Source organism: Triturus cristatus, chromosome 1_2 (genome assembly GCF_964204655.1).
Source record: "Triturus cristatus chromosome 1_2, aTriCri1.1, whole genome shotgun sequence".
Classification (NCBI taxonomy): Eukaryota; Metazoa; Chordata; class Amphibia; order Caudata; family Salamandridae; genus Triturus; species Triturus cristatus.
In genome coordinates this window covers 762371022-762392993 of record NC_140580.1, presented here as the reverse complement: position 1 = coordinate 762392993, position 21972 = coordinate 762371022, and positions in this window count along the sequence as shown.

Sequence of the window (21972 nt, the reverse complement as noted above, 5' to 3'; positions counted from 1 at the left end):
GGCAGTTAGTTGCCACTGGTATAAAGACACTTCACAAAAAAGGTGCTTGCAACTCTCAAGAGGCTGAAGGCAGAAGCTAGATCAATGCTGCAGGTGCTAGTCTGGAATAGCCAACGCACCCATTTGAATATTGGTGGGAAAGTCTCTCCTTTTCACCCTTTTAAGGATGTTGAAAGGAGTATCATATAGAGGTGAATATCTTTTAATATCCTCAATTAAAGCCATAAACTGTTCTATCAAAAGCTGGTTTCTGTGGCATTTACTTGCAAACAACTGTGACAGCCAGGACTAAGCACAGAACTCTAGCAATGGGGTATGGTGCAATATTTTCAAGTCACCTTTCAATGAACAAGGAAACAGAAAAAGTAGCAAATAATATCGAATATTTATTCCAAAATATACGAAGCATTCACAGTTCTATCCAGCTTTAAACTTTTACAGCGCCCTTGAAGATGGGCCACGAATCCAAATTTTCATAAATAATAGCTTCGAGGACATAATTTAGAAAAGTACAAAAGCGAAGCAAGAAAAATATATGTATAGGGTGTTGCAAGGAATACAAACAAATATAAAAAATAGATATGGGGTCCCAGGCCCCGATTAAAATATACAAGTCACAAATTCAAGTCTTTGGAGTGCTTTGATTTTGACAAAAAAAATAAGCAGGAATTGTTCGATCGGGCAGCAGTTTTTGTTTTCCAATGCACTTCATATGGATCCCCGTCGTCCCACTTGTAAACAGGTCCCAAGTGTGCAGCTGGGCTACATGTAGCCAGGCCTGTAATGAACGCAGCGCTCGTTCCTGTCAGAGTCTGAGCGGGTGTCATGGCCGTCGTGCTTCTTGCAACGCATTTGGGGGTCTACGTCTTTTAAGAGAGAGTGCCATATAACTATTGCATGTATTATAACTCATTGAAGTTCTTCGTGAGCACAGATGGTGAGCACAGATGGGACCCGGGGGTCTTCTGGCAGATGAATGCCCGGGATAGGCTGTTTTAGCCTTGAGTGCAGCGCGTGTGCTTTGGGGGTCTGGTCTGTGGTGTCAGGTGAGATGCGTGGATGGTTTGTTCCTGCCCTAGGACCAGTCTAAAGCTGGAGTAGAAGTGGTCGTCGCACGACAGGATGCAGACCGGGGAATGGTCATTTCCCTTCGGCCCGCATCTGCCCCATCCCAAGATGAGCAAAAGGTCAGTTTTTAGGTCTCGCCCTCGCGAGAGCTTTTGTAAAAGGGGGATTTGGAAGTGCAAACCAGTGCTTTCAGGCTGCCAACTACAGTGCATGTGCGCCGGGCGCGCGCACCATTTGGCAGCCTGCTGATCACTTTCGCGGCCGCTTTGATGTTCTCAGTGAGCCGCGTGGCCACTGAGAACATCAAAGCGTCCGCGAAAGTGCACACCATTTGCCACCCCCTCCCTTATCCCACTTCGCACGCGCATGCTAAGTTCAGCCACACTGGCTTTGCCAATACTAGCTTTTGTAAAAGGGGGATTTGGAAGTGCAAACCAGTGTTTTCAGGCCGCCAACTACAGTGCATGTGCGCCGGGCGCGCGCACCATTTGGCAGCCTGCTGATCACTTTCGCGGCCGCTTTGATGTTCTCAGTGAGCCGCGCGGCCACTGAGAACATCAAAGCGGCCGCGAAAGTGCACACCATTTGCCACCCCCTCCCTAATCCCACTTCGCACGTGCATGCTAAGTTCAGCCACACTGGCTTTGCCAATACTCATTTGATGTAGTGTTTTTCCAATAATACCAGGAACACACATAGCCCTCTCACATCCCGTATTGACAGCAGCGCTGCTTGGCTGAAAGCAGACCAAGCGTTTGGTGGTCGCAGTGTCACCAGAGCGCTGCATCCTGGCCTATGCAGGGGTCCAGCAGGAGATTGTGGGGCGGGGGCGGCAAACCTGCCCAGCAGATTATATTAGAGAGCCCAACACAGAGAGTGTTGATTGTACTCTGTTTGCACCCCGTCGTTCCCTGCTGAATAAAGCGAAATGTAGGTGTTTGTATTAAAGCCAAATCAACACAATTTGAAATAATTATATAAAGGGCGTGTACACAGCGCTTCAGTGGAGGTGGGCTGTCGACCGAAAGCTCGAGATGCCTGGCTCTGGCTCGGCTTGACCTGCGATCCCAAAAGAGGCGATCTCTCATATGGCTTCTGCCATATACCTCGTGCCACAAGAATTAAAGATAAAGCAGTTACCTTTTATGTAAACATGACAGAGAAGGGATGCCCCCATCCAACGGCTGAGCTGCACAACGTGAAACAAGAAAACATGCAATCAATCCTGGCTGCCTTGCTGGCAAATGGTGTGATACTAGGCGGCACATAATGTATTTCACCGAGCCTCCTGTTTTTTTCTTTATTGCCAGGTATGAGAGAACTTCCAAGTACGCCGTTCAAGATGTGCCCTGTACAAATAACCCTCTCTCGTGTTTGATATATTAGCCAATACCGTTGCTCCATCTATAATATGACTCTAGGTCACTTTTATGATACATTTCGACAACTGACTTTCTCGATCTACTAATGGCATGTATGTCAGGGCTGGGGTACAGAAATCGTACTAAGTTTTTTTTTTAAAACGATGATTTTTTTAAAATCTGCCTGATTCGCTTTGGAGCCCTTCAATCTCTGGTCCAAACTTACAGAATCTCTGGTCAGAATCATTCGGCCTTTTGTGTAGCATAGTTAAGCCATCTTGGCTACGCAGGAATCACCTGTTTACACTGCATAGGGCATATTATTCTCCTCTCAGACTATCTAAATTTTCCGAGGGCAACTCAATAGCTTGTTCTAGATGTGGGTTTCTGGCTGCACCAGACACCCATATGTTTTTTGATTGCCCTAGTTTAGCGTCATACTGGGCAGCTATCAGCAACATTCTAACCACTTCACTGGGTGTTCAAGTAAACATTGACTTACCTCTTGTGATCTTCGGGATTTTGGAAGGAGCTCATAGCGCAGCTAAAAGCTTAGTGTTCTATGCGGTATTGTTGGCAAGAAGGGAGATCTGCAAGAAATGGAAGGACGTGTCTCCCCCTTCCTTCGGCGAATGGCAGGCCTCCGTTATATATACATCGCGTATGGACCTGGCTAGGGCCGGCAATCAGAGCAAAGGAGCTTTTTGGTATCTGTTGCCTTGGTTACACTGAAATACCCGGGTTTTTTTTTTTTTTTTCCCCGGGTCCGATGATTACTCTATAATGGTGCCCTAGCCATCCGTACCATACCTGGTCCTAGCCCGGGCTGACTTGGCTGCCACTTACATCAAGGTGGTTTATAAGAAGGGAAATGCCTGGTTCTTCGCCTTCCAAGATTGAGACTGCAATAGCTGAGGGATATTTTCTACTCACTTCCTTGGCAATATATCCCTGCTAGTTCTTTTATGAATTGAGACAGCTGACTGTAGGGTAATCTGGTATGGCACTGAAACCATGGTAGTAATGAGGACTAAAGAAAAAAAGAAAAAAAAAAACGATGATTTTTAATAAATACTACGCAGCCTAGTAGTGATATAACCTGTTGTAATAAGATAAAACGCGTCCACGTGTTAAATACATTTTTCGAGTCTTTGTCATATTTCGACATGGTTTGTTGCACGATTCACGTGCCAATATTTTCTAGGCGCTACGGGTACCTGGGCTCTTGGAGCCAAGCCAGACGGAGCTTGGCTCTAGCTCTGCTCTCCCCGTAAGTTAGTTGGGTGCCCCCCACCCCACCCCACACCCCCCAACGCTACACACTCCACTTTTGCAGTTTCATCCTTTCCCGCTTTCTCACATGGCCCAGTGGTCCTCGGAGGCCCGGCTTCCGTAGGTGCAGCAGGCGCAGTCGCACCGCGGCCCATGAGGCCTGAAGGGGCCACTGAACCCCGATTGCTCTTGAACTAGGGCTGCCAGGGGCCTCTTTTCCTTCCTTGTACCAGGGCCCAGGACACTCTGGCTACCCCAGGGGAAGGCCTGGCAATAATATTGTTTTTAAGATGCAGCTAGTAGATGGTGTGTCTAAATGGGGGTGCGTCTACGCTGGACAGGGATGCGTGCGACCCCTGGGAAAAGGCTGCCTCCTGTACCCCCTTCTTGGGAAGAAACCTCGCCCTGGGAGATCCGAGTCTGGGGTGCAGGGAGCCATCTTTGACACTTAACTAGTAAAGCGCCCAGTACTTTTGTCTTTGTACACGTTGCAGGGCCCACTCGGCCTTTCGTACGTCTCAAGTTTATTGAATGAATACTGCCGATCTGGAGAAACAAAAATGGCACAAATTATTCAAGTCTCGACTCGTTTAAGAGCGTAACAGTTATTAATAAGTCAATGTATCTTTCTACTTTTTTTTAATTGTCTTTAATTTTTTTTGTTCTCTTTCAGAGACGTTTTAAGGCATGGGCAAAGTGGGCAATTGCCCAGGGCCCCCCATCTTCCAAGAGTGAACTTTCTCTCTATTTTACCTCTGTCCATCTTTTCGTTATCTAAATCTCTCTGCCAACCTTTACTTCTGACTCCGTCTTTCTACGTGTCACCGTAAGGATTTTTGGTATTCCAGGCAAGCCATATTTCAACAAAATTCTACATATATTTTAATACTTTTGGCATCACGTGGGCTTGAATTAGCGGGACATTGCTAATATAATTAAATGTTTTCTGGACAGAGGCCAACGGTCTGCCATCCCTCGGTGCCCCCTTAACCTCTCTTGGACTGTTATCCAGGTGTGCAGTCAGTATCTGCCCTCTAACCTGTTCCCAGGCTGACATGTACCCTCCGGGCCGCACCGACCGATCTCCCAGTCTCTCGAGGCCTGCATCATACATGTGAACTACAGCCTCCCTCTGCCCTCGTCGCCACTGGTCTATCCTCACCCCGTGTCCGTAACCTCTCATGGGATTTCATCCCTGAGTACCACCAGCTAAAGAAATTATCCCTGTGTCCCTGTAGGTGGATAGAGTTCAGACTCTCCCGCGGACTGCTCCTGGAAGCTGGTGTCAGGGGCAAGGCGCCGCCCTGCCCCTTTATAGCTCAATAGCTGCCAGGGGGTGTGCCCACTGCCCGTGGGAGGGACTCCCCGCCGAGGAGGGCTGTCCGGACAGCGCACCCCAGAGAGGCGCCAGGGAGAACAATCCCCCTTTCTCATTCATGCACCCTGATCGGTGTCTGCCTTCAGGAGGGGGAGGTGTGGGGCCGGGGTGTTAATAGAGTCTCCGCTGCCCCAGAATTGCTGCATGCATAATAGGGCAGTTAGTTGCCCTGGACCCCCTCCGTCCATACATGTACTGAGCTCCCTCCGCGCTGAAAGGAAACATTTACAGGCGATGCTGTTAATGACTCACCACCGCAGGGGCCCTTACACATACAGGGGCGGCTGGTGACATTTGAAAGTGGCGGGGCGTAAAATGATTGCAAAGGAAGCAAACGAACGTGTGAGCAGTCATGGGGGTCGCACGGGAGAATAAGCAAACGAACGTGTGAGCAGTCGCGAGGGGGGGGACACGCGCGGGGGGGGTCGCACGGGAGAATACTATGAAAATTAAAAGGAAAACTTACCTGACCGCCTCTGCTCCTGGTCCGCGTTGGCGCCTCTGCCCTCTTCAAACTGGATGGAACAGCACGTCACGTCAGCACTGCAGTGGCAACCCCTCAGCCAATCCTGGCGCTGCTGCAGCGCCAGGATTGACTGAGGGCACAGCCTACTCCTCGCCCGCCGCCTGCCCATTAGGAGACCGAGGGGCTCCTAATGGGGATGCGCAAATCCGTGAAAACACAAGTGCGCATGACTGGGCACGGGCTAAAAACTAGCTCACCATGCCCACTCATGCGTACTTGTGCTGCAGTGCTGCCTGGTCTGACAGTGCATGTCAGTCAACATGACGCCGGACCGCCCACGGTCCGACGTCATGCTGACTGACATGCATTGTCAGTTCTCCCCACCCTCGGCGTCTCTGAACTTAAGTAAACTAAGTTCAGAGACACCGAGGGAGCTGCGGGCGCGGGCGGGTGCGCGGGGGCAAAGCCCCCACACCCCAATGGACGCACCGCACCTGCTGGACAAGCAAGCGCCTCGTTAGCAAGGAGAGCACCACGGAGCTATCAGCATCATCATTATTTTTCAGAATTGGCCTTGCCCATCGCTAGTATTGCCAACGATAGCGATACTATATATATATATATATATATATATATGCACTCAAACACCTCTCAGCACTTCTTTTACGGCGAACTGACAGAAACGGACCACCAGGACAAGTTAGTGGCAAAATTTCTTCTTTTTATTGTTCTTGATTCCTCATTTCATGACGCGTTTTGGGCATCAAGTGCCCTTGATCACATACAGAGCTTGTAGTACGTCGTCTTTATATATGTACTAAATGGGAAAGAACACACCCCTATGGTGCTAAACAGTGGAGAAACACTCTCTTTTTTTAGTTTATGTGCTCCAATGCTTTCTTAAACATTCATAATATTGGAAAACAGATTCTGTTATATTGCAAATCACATATATCAGTGATAAATACAATCGTCATAGTGTGGATTATACATAAATAATTTAAAATGTATAAAACATACAAAGAAACATTACATTTTCAATAATAAATAAATATGTATAAATAATTAAAATATACACATTAATTCACCACGACGAAAACATATTTTCGACAGTATTCTGTGCAAATGTCTGCCATTGGAAAAACATATAACTGCTTCAATACGTTTTGTTTTTCAAACTGCATGATACCAGCATAATGCTGTTTTTCACAGTACCTATTCGTATTTTATAAAAGAAAGTGTCTCGTGCAAATTTTGTGCAAAATGTGCTCTTTAGGTATAAGTTTACCAAATTTTTAAAGTGCTTAATGCGTAACATTCACAATTTATGAATAAATAAATAACACAAAATTGTGATAAAAATTTATATAAAATGTGGTTAAAAAAGCTACTTTTTGTGGGTGTTTCTTTTAAGTGAACGAGAAGTGCTAGTGCTTAATATTCATGATATCAAATGTTAAAAAGTAGGATAAATTGAAATGTCAATGAGTTTACTCAAAAAGACTTCCATCCAGTAACTAAATTCAGTGTTATCAGGGGTCATCTAATTACATACATCATTGTTTCTATAAATATCCATTGCTACGAAAGCTATTGGGAGATATATATATTGAGTTAAATTACAGAAACGTGTGTAAATCCTCTGTATTATTCAATCCATTCGGGAATTTACTATCGAGTTCTAAGATGGTTTTAGTTTCACGTTGTCTTAACATCTTCTCTCGATTTCCTCCCCTGCGATGTGCTGGGATTGAATCAATTACAAAATAAGATAAGCATTTAACATCGTTGTCATGTGCTTCCTTGAAGTGGCGAGCAACCGGATAAGCCGGATCATTATTAACGATTGCTCGTAAATGCTGCAATATTCTCACGTGCACCTGAAGCTTGGTGCTTCCCACGTACCTAAGCCCACAAGTGCACGTAAGAACATAAACAGCAAATTCGGTACGACAGTTATAACTACCCTTTATACTTATCTCATTTTCTCTAAAGGGAGATTTGTACTGAGTTGTGTTCACTCCAAACTTGCATGCTCTGCATGATGTGCATTTAAAAAAGCCCTGTCTTGGTTTTAACCAAGATGCATTACTGGTCAATTCTGGGCTGTTTTTAGACAACTTAGACCCCATAGATTGTGTTTTCCTGAAAGTAATTACTGGTTTATTTGGAAGTCTTGAATTCAGGACATTATCAGTGAGAATATGGGCCAATTTTTGTTCATGATCGATCTTATTTTTCTCTTCTGTCTGCTATATGCTATTATCAGTCTGGGTGTGTCATTAACTGTATCTGCAGGAGTTATATCATTCTCATTGTTGTGTGGAAGCAATGATACTCTAGTTCGACTCTCAGCTTTGTTTACGGCTTCCATTAATGTTTTGTTATTGTAGCCTCTTTTTCTTAATCGATTTAGAGTTTCTTCTCTACATTTGTCATAATTTGCTGGGGTACTGCAAATACGTTTAAGCCTCAACAGTTCCCCGTACGGAATACTGCTGATGAGGTGCTTGGGATGTGCACTGGTTGCGTGTAGTATTGTGTTCCCTGCAGTTGGTTTTCTATAGGCAGTAGTGACAATTTTGCCTTCCTTAATGAACACATTCACATCCAAAAATTCTACTTTAGAATGACTTATATGCGATGTGAAGTGTAAGTTCATACAATTTGTATTGATCTTTTCAATAAATCTATTGGCACTGTCAATGCTCCCATTCCATACTACAAACACATCGTCGATGTAACGCAACCAGTGATCAATGTTGTTCTTATAGGTCTCCAGATGCTGCTTCATGAGGACCTGCTCCTCCCAATAGCCCACATGTAAACATGCGTAGCTAGGAGAGAAGCAGGCCCCCATGGCAACACCCTGTATCTGTTTGTAAACTTCTTTGCCAAACAAGAAATAATTATTATTCAAGCACCAAGTAACGAAAGCTACTAGCATTTTGTTATGTTGATAGTATTCACAAGACCTTGACTCCAGAAAATGATTCAAAGCGATCACACCGGACTTATGCTCTATACTGGTATACAGTGATTCAATGTCTAGTGTTATTAACACCAAATTATCTGTCCAGACAATGTCATTAATTTTCTTTAAAAAATCACCTGTGTCCTTTACGTATGAGGGTAAAGCCTTTACCAACTCCTGTAGAAAGAAATCCACGTATTCGCCCATATGTTCAGTCATGCTGTTGATTGCCGAAATTATGGGGCGGCCTGGAATTGGTATAATATTTTTGTGGACTTTAGGTAGTAGGTAAAGAAAAGGAAGAACTGGATATTCGTTGTGCAAATATAAAAATTCTTCTGAAGTTATTAAACCTTCCCGCTTCCAAAATTGTAGCTCCTTCTTTAAAGAATCTTTTGCTTTGTTGTATTCCCTCATGGTGGATTTTTCATAACATTGTTCATTGTTTAGTTGTCGCATTGCTTCCAAAATGTATTCTTGTTTGGGCCATAGAACGATGTTACCGCCCTTGTCAGATTTTTTGATCACAATTTCCACATTGTCACTTAGTTTTTTCATCAGATTTTGATATTGGATTTTGTTGTGTTGTAGTTTACTTTTTTTGTAGTTCACTTGGTGGTGTAGCTTTTTAATATCTTCTATGACGCGTTCATGGTAAATATCAACTGCGTCTTTAGGCATCATTGGAAGGAACGTCGATTTTGGCTTGTAAGGGCTTTCACCAGCTCCTTTCTGTAGTAAGTCAATTTTAAGCAGTCTCTGTTGTGTATCACCCACAGAATCTTGTTGTTGAATATCCATAACCGGTTCATTGCTTAGATCATGTATGGTTAAGAGTGTTTGAATATCAGATGCTTGCAATCTTGTGGGATTCTTCGGTTCTGATAAAGCGGTTGATTTTGCTTTTTCTAGACCTGATTTAATGGTGAAGAATTTCTTGAGTTTCAATTTTCGTATAAAGCAGAACACATCCACTCTGGTGTTCGCATAATTAAAGTTGCTTTCTGGACAGAAATTTAAACCCAATGCAAGCAGTTGTTCCTCAGCTTTGGTTAGTGTCACAGTGGATAGATTGATGATGGTTTTTTCTTCTTCATCATTCTCCGCGGTTCCTACTTGCGCCATTGATTTCTCTTCTTCTTTTCTTTTGGCTTCGAGCCGACACCTACGGCGTCGCGCACTTCTGTTGATGTTCCGCCTTTTTCTATTGGCTTTCATTCGTTCCTCGGTCTCAGTGTTTGCCTCCGCTCCTCCACTAAAAAATCAATTTCTTCTCCAAGGCTGAGGATTGTGCTACCAGTTGTACTCTCCATATTCAACTCTTCCATACTTGATCCGCTTGTTAGAGATTCATTATCTGTGTTGGAGCTGTTGCCATTACTTAATATTGCTTGCACGCTGCTCACAGCATTAGGTTTCTCTTTGCCACTGAATTTCAATTTTTTCGCTTTTTCATATTTTCGGGCAAACGTGTAAATTTGGCCTAGTTCATAATCGGCCTGGTCGCGTGCAAATTTGTGTATTTTCCTTGCTGTGATCTTATCTTCATGCTTTTTAAGTCGTTCCTTGATCTCCTCTCGTTTTGCCTTAATAAAATCTTTTTTCTCGGATTTCATTAATTCCTTGTTGATGTTGTCAATATCAACTAATAGCGCTTGGCGATCTATTTCTGCATATTTAATCAAAATATGTACCAAATTCATAGACGCTATTAGATTGCTTTCACCCCATTCTCTGAGCATTAAGGGATTGGGGTTATCGAAACTGGGAGCGAGAAAAATCCTTAGACCCCGTGGTATCCTGTTGACTTCTACATACTTTGTTAGGGACTTATGCTCCCACCACTTGGTGACTTCATTTTTCATTTTCTTTTCTAGTTCTTTTAACAAAATCTTGACATCATTGTCTGAATTACTTTCTGTCGCTTTGATATTAGACCCAGCGGCGTTTGCTTTCGGTATTTTACTGAAAAGCTCGTTTGCCATAGCTTCTCGTTCTCGTATACGTACTTCGTCTTCCGACATGGTTGAGGATTTTCGATATATATATTTCACAGTAAGTTCTTCACCCTGTAGCTTTCTCGGGTTCAGAAACTGATATGCCCAAAGTCCTTATTTCCCCGCCTACAGCACTGCCGTTTCACTCACCAGAGGTACGGACGTTCCCTCGCGAGTCCTCTATATATATATATATATATATATATATATATATATATATATTATATATATTATATATATATATATATATATATATATATATATATATATATATATATACATATACAAGAACACGAGTAATAACAGTAATCAATCGCATGCCCCCGGGAGCCGGGGGCTAAATAATACCAAAGCGCGTTTTTGTTTTTTTCGGACAAAATTCAAGCTGGGTGCGCGAATCTCGACGATTTAGTTTTAAAAAAAAAAATGCTTATTTGGGCCCTGGGGGTCCTTGTGGGATCCCCTGAGCAGGCCTAGGGGGTCAGGGTGTTCTACCCTGCCCCCTTTTCGTGTTTTGCGCATTTGTTTTTCTCTTTTCCTGTGCCTCGGTTCTACCGAGGCACGAGATGGCTGCCAACACTTCCTGGTTTGGAGTGTTGACAGCCAATTAGCATGAAGCTCATGATCGGGAGGGTGCGCGGATCCTTCATGCCTCTAGATATCACTATCTTTATTTCTTATTTTCTCACAAACTACTGAACGGATTTACACCATTTTTAAAAAGGTCGCTTTCTGAGCCAAGCAGTACCTTTTTGCCAAATTTGGTGTAATTCCGTTCAGCAGTTTTTGCTATAACAGTGTCTAAAGTTTCCTATGGGAAACTGATTTTTTCACCACTATTTTTTGAATTTCTCAGGAACTACTGAACGGATTTACACCCTTTAAAAAAAGGGTGCTTTCTGAACCAAGGGCTACCTTTTTGCAAAATTTGGTGTAATTCCGTTCAGCAGTTTGGGCTGTATGGAAAATTGCATGGGGAAAACACATTTTGGGACCCCCCATTTTTCTCGGCTACCGCTTGCCAAATCACCCCGAAACTTTCAGGATAGGACCGGAGCGCCCCACGAGTTTTGAAAATTTCGCGAAGATTCGTCAACCGGCACCAAAGTTTTTGGAAATAGAATGTTGTGGATTTCCTATGGAAAATAGGTCCCAATTATAACTACCTACTGGCGACCGCCAGTAGGTAATATATCCCAGTGGCAGTCCTCACTGGGTAATTTGGTGCCTTTTGACGAATCTCCACAAAACTTTCCAAAAAAAGTGCTACTTTTGACTTGTTAGTGCATAGAAAGTTTTGTGGGGATTCGTCAAGCGATTGCCAAGAAAAAGAACGGGTCCCAAAACACGTTTTCCCCATTCATGTTTCCATAGGAACTATAGACACAGCTACAGTCCAAACCACTGAATGGATTTACACCAAATTTGGTAGAAAGCTAGATCTTTGTCCAGAATGAGCGTTTTTTTATGATTTGGTGTAAACATGTTCAGTAGTTTTTGATCAATTAAGGCTCAAGTAAATTGTATATATCACACAGTAGAGGATATATGGAACCGACAGATCTCATGCTGAGATTAGATTCACACCCGTTTCATTAGTGTCTTTTATAGATCTTCTAGGAAGAAATTAGCAATTGAATTGTAGATCTTGAACTTCAGGTTACCGGCTGGAACCTTGGCCCATTGTTATACTAACTGTTAAACAAAGTACGCCTAAATGAATCCCTTGTAGGCATATTTGCCTGTCAACTGATGCTGTGAGAGCAGCACCAGGGTTGGTTAAGAGAGTTAGCTGGGACCCTGGAATTACGAGGGAAAAAGACGGAGGCGGGAATGATGCAGCAGCAACCACGGTAAGTATAATTCTATCATAAAAACTTTATTTCGGTTTTTAGGACCATAAGAGTGCACATGTATACAGTACAAGAAGACAGGATAACAAGCATGCCAAGATTCATTAGCTGCAAATCATCAAGTTTCAACTTAATTAACTTTCCTAGACATAGATGTAACAAATTAAAATTGCCTTGTAAAGCGATTAAAAGCGGTGTCAGCAAGAGCCTATGCAGCAATAGAACTGAGCAACATGACCCGCCATGCAGACACCAGACTAAAAATGGTTCTATAACCAAGGTTAAGAAACATATAATTAATTAAAATAGGGACTAAAAGATTGATTAAAAAAATTACAGAAAATTACAATTTCAAAACGGACCTTCTGATGATTCACATTTTGCCAAGAAACTTGGCAACTGCGCAGGCAACTACGAGACTAGAGTCCGATTTTAAAATGCGCAACGCTTTGCGATGGCAACGAGTGCCAAGCCGCCTACAAACAGGAGGTAGCCATTTGGTTCTCTGTGAAAATACATGGGACACACAAAGAAAATGTGGCTAATTGACACAGCAACAAGGTGACAACCTGGACAAAAACTGCATTGTGGTGAAGGGCTGCTACCAGGAGGCTGTGAAGGTATTCACCGGCAGGGAGCCAAGTCTAAATTTTATATATAGCTTCCAAACCTGCGGTATCGTGATGGCCTCTAGATATTGTTTATAGACACCTAACAGTTTGAATTCCATAAAATCCATTGTAAGGCAGCCCCAAGACGAGTAAGAAATAAAGGACTGGGCCACCCGATTCAAATATTCATTCTTAATCAGGTCTTTACTAGGCAATATTGCTGGGTCTTTTATGTCCCATGATCCCTCCAGACCTATAGTAGTAAGCAGGGACTTCACCTTGGAGAGTCAACCAATTTTCTTAAAACAGTCAAGAGCACTAACTTCAACTAGTGCACCTCAGGAGTGGATTTTAAACGCAACCAAAAAAGAAGGGGGCTTAGCTTTGCTTTTTCCACAATCGAGGATCTGCCATATCCAGTCTTAGTGGGTGAAGAGGGGTGCTCTGAGGAAGTGAGCATAAGGCTCTCAAAAATGTGTTCTCTGTCGCAAGAAAGCCATCCAATTTTTCGAAGCCTCAAAGTTCGGCCCAATACAATGCTGAACCTACTCCCCTGTGATCATAAATATGGAGTGTGGCTGCTACTGGTTTGCTCAGAGGTCCTATGCTCTTTAAACAAGACCCCAATGGTCTGCTTATGCTGAAGAGTCCATTTCGTTTCCTGGTGCTTCCGGAGCAAATCCTCGGAGAGAGTGACACCCAAATAACCAAAGGTTTTCACTCTTCCCAGGGGAATCACACCCAGTGTCAACTTGCCTTTAAATGATTTGTGGGAAGTCAGCATTAGGAGTTTAGTCTCAGAGGTATTAACCACTAAGCCTCTTTTTACACAGAAGCTCTTTAAGCAATCTAAAAGCAGCTGCAGACCTCTAGTGGTCTTGGAAACTAGCAATGTATCATCAGCAAACAGTAGAGTTGTCAATTTTATTTTATTCACCATATTGTTTTGATTTTATGAAACCACCCATTTGCCCGCCCTCCACTCGCTGAAGTTTGCAGCCGCCACTGGCCCTTACCCTTTTTATTGGAATTTACTTCAAATAAGGCTTGGGAAGGGAGCTACAGGCACCCTCTCCCTTAGATATATATATTTTAGCCCCCAGGGATGGAGAAACCGAGGCTCAGAAGAAAACCCCACACCGTGCACACTGAAAGCTGTGTGAGGTGTGGGGTTGGCAGCCTGCGGGGAGGTTGGCTGCCTTCAGGGAGGGACACAGGTCAGGCCCGCCGCCAGCCTCCCTCTGAGCACAGGCAAAGGCCAAGTGCAGGGTGGGGTTGGTTGCCTCCGGGTGGGTTGACCACGGGGCCTGGCCACGGTGCACTTGCGCTGTGCGCAGTATGAGGTTGTCTGCCTGCATGTGGTTTGGAGGCAGGGTCTGGTGCTCAACCCTACACCATGAATGGCTGAAAGCCGTGTGCTGTGTGAAGTTGATTGCCTGAGAGGGGTTGGATGCAGGGACAGGCTCTGTCGCGAACCTCTTGCGCCATGCGCAGTGATATTGGCTGCCTGTGGGGGGTGGAAGCAGGGCTTAGTGGTTGGCTACCTGCGGGGGGGTTGGATACAGGTCTGGCCCAGGCCCAGGCACTCCAGCAAACCCCATGCCGAATATGACCCTCGTCATGCACTGTTAACACCCCACATATTACATCACTCATGACATGATATATGAAATCATTGATGCAACATCTGATATGACATCATTGATGACAACACTGTGCATGGAGTGGGTGCAAGTTATATTACATTAGAGCACAAGCTATAGTACCTTGAGATAACTATAACTGGTGAATTTCAGTATTTTCTTTTTAGTTCAAAATGTTACGTTGTCACTGAAATGTTCACCTAACTATAACGTTACTTTAACCTTTGGTTTCTTCAGTGAAGATATATACAAATAAATATACATATATTAAAGAGAGGCAGTAGCCACTCTAGTAATGGTTACCATAGCTAAGAATTCCTCAGAATTTTCCCTAATAATAACTTTGCGCCCATTTAATGAACCTCCACAAAAGTTTGCACACCTGTTCTTCCTTTTACCTTGGTGAATGATGCAAAGTTTTGCAGTGATTTGTCAAGGGGGTGCAAAGATAAAAGGGGGTCCCAAAACATGTTTTGTCACTAATGCATTTCCCATGGACCTTTGTACCTTGCGTAGCGTGAAAACAACCAAATGGATTTACATACAATTTGGCAGGATTAGACATTCTGGTATGCAGATGTTCCTTTGGATACTACAGATAAGTAGGGTAAGTATTTGTTAAATTAACGGGCTTTTTAAATTAGTGATATCTGTTGTTGCGGTATTTTCGTGAAATTTGCGGTATTTTGCAGAAGTTCCGCAGTACATAGTGATGACAAGTCACTATGTGATTGCCTAATGACTGCCTTTACAAAAGTTAAAGGCAGCCATGTTGGTTTTAGGTACACCTTGCCTGTATTCTGCATTTTGCCCTTAGATGGAGGTATGTATTAGGTTTCATATTTGTTTTTAAAGTGGTTATAGGTAGGGAGACATATCTATTTTCTATATATTTCTGCATCAGGTGTACCGTAATATCAAAAATAAAAATAAAAAAGTACAATAATTAAAAATACACTGTAGTACACTATATTTTAGAAATATCAGGTACTACAATGTATTTTCCATTTTTAACATATTTAAATCTTCAGTAACAAGTCCATGCAGTACTGCGGTAATACCTAAAAATGACTGCTCTACTTAAAAACGTTTTTTTTAAATGCGCGGTTCTCCTTAAACTGCTGTAACATATATAGAAAATTATAAATATATTTCTCTAAATATTAACCATATAATAAAGTGGTAATAGGAAGGGAACAACAATAAAACCTACTACTTACATAGATCTAAGAGCCTAACCCAGAACGTAGTGAAACGCAGAATGTAGAATAGAGACAGAATTTGCCTCTAAACAACGTGGCTGCCTTTTACCTTTGGTAAACCCAGCCATTATTCAATCACATACTGCCTTATCATGCCCATGTACCGCAGTATACCCCCAACTTACTGCGGTATACCTCAGCACGATATATCACTAAGTATTTTAAAAAATATTACTTTAACACTACTTATTCTATACACATACTCCCAAAACTTACCTTTTATTAAAAAAAAATCATTTTCCTAGCACAAATCACACCACAATCTGTTAAAACACTTTCACGCTATTTATGTTTAAATTACCACACTTCACCGTATGCCACTCCACTCTATGCCACTCCACGCTATGCCATTACACTCTGCACCACTCCACTCTACATCACTCCACTATATGCTACTCCACTCTACTCTAATCTATTGTACACCACTCCACTCTACCCCACTCTACTCCAGTCGACACCACTATGCTGTACACTATTACACTCTATGCCACTCCATTTTATCCCACTTTAGTGCATGCCAGTACACTGTATGCCCTTCCACTCTACGCTACTCCGCTGTGCGTAACTCCACTCTACAACACAACACTACGCTATTCTACTTTATACCACTGCACTGTACAGCACTTAAGTGTACACCACTGCACTGTCTGTATTTCTCTGTATGCCAATGCACTTTGCGCCACTCCACTGAACACCACACCACTCCACTATACTATACACCACTCCAGGGCAATTCACTGTACACTATTACACTGTACATAAGTCCATTGTACAGTACTACACTTTACACCACTCTACTCTATGCCAATCCACTCTATGCTATTCCACTGTATGACAATCAGCTCAATTCCACTCTACTCTATACTATTCCACTATATGCCACTCTACATCAATTCACTAAAGGCCACTAACACTCAATAATATTCTAGTCTACAGCACTCCACTTTATGTTACTCCACTATATGCCATTCCACTGTACGCCACTACACTGTACGTACTACACTCTATGCTAATCCACTGTATGCCACTCAAATGTACACCACTCCAAAGTACACCATTACACTGTATACCACTACAGTCCACACCACTACACTATACCCCGCTCCACTCTATAACACTCCACTGTACGCCACAACACTGTAAGCAAATCAACTCTAGTCCAGTCTACACTATATCACTGAATGCCTTTCCAGTAAATACCTGTCCACTCTACGCCACTCCACTCTACACTATTCCAATGTACACCACTATACTATACCTCACTCCACTCTACACCAGTCCACTGTACAACACTCCACTGTACACGACTTCACTCTCTGCAACTCCTTTGTACACCACTCTACGCTATTCCATTATATGCCACTCCACTCTAACACGCTCCACTATACACCACTGCACAAAACAGCACTGTACACCAGTCCACTGTATGCTATTCCAATGTATGCTACTCAACGGTATGACACTCTAGTCTACATTACTCCACTGTACGCTACTTCACTATACATCAATACACTCTACACTATTCCACTGTACGCAACTCAATTGTACGACACTCCACTCTATGCTATTCCACTCCATGCCACTCTACTTCATGCCATTCCAATATACGGTGTTCCACTGTACGCTATTCCACTGTACGCCACTCCACTGTACGCCACTCCACTCTTCCCCACTCCACTCGATGCCACTCCTCTCTAAGTCACTCCAGTCTACGCCACTGTATTGTTCGCCTGTCCAGAATAAACCACTCCATTTTACGACAATCCACTGTGCACTATTACACTGTACATCACTCCATTCTGTGCTACTCCACTGTATGCCACTCCACTCTACGCCAATCCACTCTACAGTATTCTACACAATTCCACACTACTTTAGTGTACACTATTTGCCGCTCCAATCTACGTCACTATGCTATACGCCAGTATCACTCAACATTATTCCACTCCACACCACCAGTTGCAGCTCACCAACGAGTGCTACAGGGCGGTGGGGCGCGGTGGGTGGAGGGTAGTAAACTCCGGCATATGGTGTAACGGAGTTAAGTAAATAAATAAATAAAACAATTTACATTACGTGCCCTGCATCGCCGAGTTGGCGTTGCAGCACGCGCAAAGTAAATTGTTTTATTTATTTACTTAACTCCGTTACGCTGTATGCCGGAGTTTACTGCCCTCCACACTGCCCCTCCCCACCGCCCGCAGCACCCTCGGCGAGCCGCCACTGCACACCACTCCACTGTACACTACTCCACTATATGCCACTCCACTCTATGCCACTCCACAGTATGCTATTCCACTGTACGCCACTACAGTCTACCCCACTACACTCTACCCCGCCACACTCTACAACACTCTACTCAATGGTATTCCAATATTCCCCTCAACAGCCCTCCACTCACAGCAATTACACTGTATGCCACTCCACTCTAAGCCACTCCAGTCTATGCTACTCCACTGGACACCACTACCCTGTGGCTCCCTCCACTCTACGCCATTACACTCAATGTCTCTCTACTCTACGCTGCACCAGTTTATGCTATTCAAATGTATGCCACTACACTGTACCTCACTCCACTCTATGCAAGTCCACTCCACTGTATGCCACTCCACTGTACACCACTCTACTGTACGCTATTCCACTATACACCTCTCCACTCTAACACACTCCAGTGAACGCCACTCCACTGTATACTATTTCACTGTATGCTGCTAAACTGTAAGCACTCGAGTCTATGCCGCTCCACTGTAAGCTACTACACCAATACACTCTACACTATTCAACTGTACACAACTTCACTGTACGACACTCCACTCTGTGCCACTCCAGTGTACGCTACTGCAGTATACTATGCGCTATTCCACTGCATGCCACTCCACTCTACGCCACTCTACTCCACTCCACTTTACACAACTCCACTGTATTTCACATTCTATGCCAATCCACAGTATGCTACTGTACTCTGCGCCAATCCACTTTACCCTACCACACTCTACCCTATTCCACTGTACGACAATCCATTCTACGCCACTCTAATGTATGCTATTCCACTCCACTCTACATTACTACACTTACACCAGATACCCACAACATTATTTCACTCTACAGCAGTCAACTGCATACTACTCCACTGTTTACCCTCTGTCTCTATGCCACTCCACTCTACATCACTACACTTACACCGGTTACACACAACATTATTTCACTATACACCACTCAATTGCCCACTACTCCACTGTATGCCACCCTACTCTAGGTCACTCCACACTATTTCACTGTTCCCCTCTCCACTTTACAACACTGCACTCTACAGCATTACACCTTACAACATTACACTCCACACCATTACACTGTACTCCACTACGCTGTATGCCACCCCACTGTACACCCATGGGCGTCATTTGAGGCTAATTAGGGGTTGGAGCTGCAACCTCTAACTTGCTCTCTGCTACTCCTGGCACTTCCTTTGTGACCCGAAGAGGCCAAGGGTGGCACACAAACTGCCAGGAATGGCAGTGTGCAAGTTAGAGGTCCCAGCTGTTACCCTTAACTAGCCTCAAATAATGTCCATGTGTATGCCATTCCACCCTATGCCACTCCAATCTAAGCAATTCCACTGTATGGCACTACACTATATTTTACTCCACTCTACTGTTCTCTGTTGTATTGTACACCACTCCAATCTATGCCATTCCACTCTAATTCCATTAAACAATGCTCCACTCTACCCCACTCCACTCTATGCTATTCCACTGTGCGCCACTACACTGTACTTCCACCCACTCTACGCCAGGGAACTCTATAACACCGCAGTGTAATCCATTCAACTCTATGCCACTGCAACGTATGTCACTCCACTCTATACTATTCCACTGTTCACCACTCCACTATAACACACTCCACTGTACGCCGCTGCACTGGTCACAACTACACTGTACACAATTGCACTGTACGCAACTCCGCTGTATGGCACTCCACTGTATGCTGTTACACTGCATGCCACTTCACTGTATGCCACTCCAATATATGGTAATCCATTGTATGCCACTCTAGTGTACACCACCGTACTCTAACTCCTTAACCACGGTGCAAATTCCGCCATGGTGCTGGAGTTTTATTGAGTGGGCGTGGCCGCGTCAGCCAACGGATGTGCGCAGCCAAGGTAGTGCTCGTGACAGCCGTTGGCCGATGCGTGCATGCAACGGGCTAAGTCACTCTCCTCTACCCCCACTCCACTCTATGCTACTTTACTCTATGCCACTCCACTCTATGCTACTGCACTCTACACAGTTCCCTCTATGCTACTTCACTCTACACTATTCTCTGTATGCAACTCCACTCTCAACTACACTCAACGCTATCCCAGTCTATGCCACTGCACTCTACGATACTCCACTATATGCTATTATAATCAACCAGACTGCACTCTCTGCTACTCCACTCTTCGTCACACCTCTGGATGTTATTCTACTGTACCCTATTCCACTCTATGCCACTCCACTGTACAACACTCCACTCATGCTATTCCACTCTATGCCAATCCACTGCACGCCACTGCACTTTACCGCACTCCGCTGTACAAAACTCCACTCTCCATCACTCCTCTATACACCACTCCACTGTAAGCCACTAAAATGTACCACAATCCACTCTACGCTGCAACACTATAGTGTCAGACAGTGCACTTTACAACGCTCTCTTCTAGTCTACTCACAACACGCCACTGAATGACAGCGTTAGGAAAACTTTATTTATTCTTTCTATACAAACCAAACTTCAAAATAAACAAACATTAGAATTTCTTCAGTTATAGCCATACCTTCAATTTATAACTTACGCACCACCTTTAAATTAATATAACTTGGTTTATTTTTTACCCTCAAACAAAAAATAAAATTAAAAAAATATCTACAGTTCATTTATAATTTATGTAACACCTTCAAATTATTGTAACTCGCACACCTCCATACACAGTTTATGCAACTCAGTAGCCACACCATATTAACTATAAATAATGCCTTCTCCATGCACTGCTGTTACCATCTTATACCATCTCACTTATAACATGCAAAATAGTAGTATTTAGCAGAACGGTTATGATATCACAAATCAAATGTTTGATGAGAATAAAGTGCATGGTAGAGGGGTGAAAATATATATATATATATATATATATATTCATCCAAAGGGTTGCCCACAGTTTATGGCGCACACGAAGACAGGCAAACCGGGCTTTGATCAGCAGGGCTCTTTATTAGTAAAACTGGCAGCACTTCTGAATATATATATCTTTTTTTTTTTCACTGAAATAAACACAGGTTTCAGGGACGTTATAGTTAGGCTGACATCTCACTTGTACAAAACCAGAGAAATTCAGCCGTTATAGTTAGCTGAGCTAACTATAACATGCACCCCCGCAATGCACTACTGATGATGTCACATATTACATCACTCATGACATGGGCAGAGACATCACTGATGACATCTCAAATTACATTACTGATGACATCACTGATGACATCATCCAGTGACTGAGTGTTTCTAAAAAGTTTAAGAATGATATATATATATATATATATATATATATATATATATATATATATATATACGCCAAGGTGTATTGAAGAATGAGTGGGTGTATGAGTGTCTGCATGGGTGATTTAGTAGGTGCATGACTGACTGTATAAGTGAGTGATTAAACGTGTCTTAGTGAATGCATGGGAGAAGGACTAATCTGTGTGAATGCCTGTATCAGTCTGTCAGTTGGTGTGTAAGTGGCTGCATGGGTTGGTGAGTAGCTACATGAGTATATATATGGGTTAATTATTGGTTGCCTGAGTACCTGTATGGGTGCCTCAGTGTCTGTGTGGGTGGGTGGGGGGATGTGCGACTCACTGCATGTGTTAGTGATTGAGTGATTCACTGGGTGTATGGGTTGATGAGTGCATCTGCAAGGTGCTATATGGATGAGTGAGTGTGCGTATGGCTGTGTTGGTGAGTGAATGGATGTCTCAGTGGTAAATGTGAGAATAACTACATATGTGAAAGTCAGTATATGTGAGTGTTGGAGTATTTAAGTGACTATAT